The sequence below is a fragment of the Ursus maritimus genome, unplaced genomic scaffold (assembly GCF_017311325.1).
Source record: "Ursus maritimus isolate PB19 unplaced genomic scaffold, ASM1731132v1 scaffold_4, whole genome shotgun sequence".
Taxonomy (NCBI): Eukaryota; Metazoa; Chordata; class Mammalia; order Carnivora; family Ursidae; genus Ursus; species Ursus maritimus.
In genome coordinates this window covers 21739249-21742134 of record NW_024426552.1, presented here as the reverse complement: position 1 = coordinate 21742134, position 2886 = coordinate 21739249, and positions in this window count along the sequence as shown.

The window sequence follows — 2886 nt, the reverse complement described above, 5'->3', positions numbered from 1 at the left end:
GGATCAGGTCATGATTTCAGGGTCCTGGGATTGAGCCCCGCATCAGGCTCCCCCCAATTCAGTTCCGTGCTCAGCAGAGAATCTGCTTAAGATTCTCTCCACCCCTGCCCTGCTCATGCTCTCTCTCTCTCAAATAAGTAAGTAAATCTTAAAAAAAACCCCACAAATTTATTATTCCATAGTTGTAAAAGTGAGACTCTGATATGGGCTTCACTGGGCTAAAATCAAGGTGCCAGCAGGATTCTGTTAGTCTGAAGGTTTCTAGAATATCTTAGTCAGTTGAAGCTGCTATAACAAGTTTACCAAAGTATCCACGGCTTAAACAACAAACTCTTATTTCTTACAGTTCTGGAGGCTGGAAGTCTGAAATTAGGGTGCTAGCATGGGTGGGTTCTTGGTGAAGGCCCTCTTTCTGGTAATGTCCTCATATGGCCTTTCCTTGGTGTGTGCATTCAGACAGTAAAAGAAGAGGGGGTGGAGGGAGGGAGAGAGGGAGAAGGAGAGAGAGAAAGGGCAAGGGGAGATCTCATTTATAATTCTCTTTTTATGAGGGCATTAACCTCATCAAGAAGGCCTGACTCTCATGACCTAATCTAACCCTAATAACCTCCCACAAGCTTCACCTCTAAATACCACCACATTGGAGATTATAGTTTCAACATAAAAATTTGAGGGGGATATAAATATTCAGTTAATAACATGAAGACTGCCCATATTCCTTAACTCACAGTACCCTTCCATCTGCAAAGCCAGCAACGGTATCACTCAGACCTCTGTTTTTATTAAGATGCCTTCCCTGACTCATACTCCCTTCCTCCCTATTTCTTGTTAAAAGTCTTGTGATCCTATTAAGTCCACCTGGATAATCCAACGCTATCCCCCCTTCTCATAGCTCCTAACTTAAATCTGCAAAGCCTTTTTTTTTTTTTTCCTCTCTCTCTCCCATGTAAGGCAATATATTTGCAGGTTTTAGGGATTAGCACCCGGATATCCTTTAGGGGTTTTTGCTCTGCCCATCAATCAACATTATAAACCATTCCCACATAAAATGGCAAAGCAGCCACACTTTATTATATTATGATTTTCATGTGTTGACTTTGCTCGATTTGATGTTTTTTTGCCCTAGAGATGTGCTGAAGTCAGTTACACAGACGCATTCAGCTAGACCCTCAGGGGAAACTAGAGTGTGGAAAATGTTCTCCCATTCTCTAGGTCTTTCTCCACAGGGCTTCAAATCATTCTGTCATCCAATACAAAGATCTTTAGAGTATGGTGAATGGCTTTCAAAAGAGAGTTTTTCAGGAGCACAAATTCCAGTGTGCAATTATTTATCAAGCTTCTGTTTGCATTACTCTTGTTAATATGACAACAACTTCCAAATTTTGTGGCCCCCCCAGTCACTGTGAGAGAGGATTTCATCAAGAGGCATGATGGATTAGCAGCAACAAATAAAATATATCCTACCAAGCAGTGAAATGGCTCAAAACACTAAAGTTGCAATAGGTAGAAAGAGGTTTTACACTCAGAAAGAAAATCACAGAGTAAAATGAAATAAATAATAGAGTTTCTATAGGTACTAGACACCTCATTGTTAATTCCCATTGTTTTCATAACTAAAATTCTGATCAGCAGAAAGATGAAATGGTTTTTCTTGGTTTTATGTACCTGGGAAGTGGCAGAAACAAGATTCAAATTCAAGTCAAGCAAATTTTAATGTGATTTTTTCCATTAAGCATCACATATCAAGAGACAACATATATTAATGATGAATTTAAAATTTATCTCTGAATATAACTGGTTTAAACTCAAGAATTTTAGTTATGCTCTCTGAATATACCTCAGATTTGGCAATAAAGCAATATTAATAAAATCGGCTACATAACTTTAAAATATACTTGCTGATGATATATTTAAGTGTAAGAAATAAAATATGTACATTCTAAAAAATATAAGGAACAACATTATAGAACATGTGTCAAAGCCTGGTTATTTAAAATTCAGAGGAAGGGGCGCCTGGGTAGCGCAGTCGTTAAAGCATCTGCCTTCGGCTCAGGGCGTGATCCCGGCCTACTGGGATCAAGTCCCACATCGGGCTCCTCCGCTATGAGCCTGCTTCTTCCTCTCCCACTCCCCCTGCTGTGTTCCCTCTCTCGCTGGCTGTCTCTCTGTCACATAAATAAATAAAATCTTTAAAAAAAATAAAAATAAAAAAAAATAAAATAAAATTCAGAGGAAAAATTAAATTAATTTGAATAATCACCTACCTTGTTTTTACTCCAGAGTGTTACTGAATGTTCAAAATCCAATTCTGCAGTCTAGGAATGTTTGAAAAACTAATTACTTAAAATAATCAGTAACAAACTGAGGGTTTTAGAGGGGAGAGGGTGCGGGGATGGGCTAGCCCAGTGAAGGGTATTAAGGAGGGCACGTACTACCATGGAGCACTGGGTGTTATATGCAAAGAATGAATCATGGAACACTACATCAAAAACTAATGATGTGCTGTATAGTGACTAACATATCATAATAAAAAACCAGAAATATTTAAAAATCAGTAATATTTTAAAGGAGAGAACTGGCTACTTTTTTTTTTTTTTTTTTTTTTTCGGTCTGTTTTTTTTTCCCCTTTTTTTGCAGTCTGTTCTATCTCCTCCTGTCGACAAGAATTATTCATAGGTCATGGATTTAAAAACACATATTTATAACAATCCATGTTTCTTGGAGATTTCAAATTAGTTATTTTATCATTTATCCAGATTTTAAAGTATCCTCTACTTTACAAATTGAGTAATAATTGTGATTTTCAATTTTATGTAATAGGTGAATGAAAAATCAAATAATGTTCAGAGAACACACTTTATTATGGCTTGACTACTTTCAAATTTA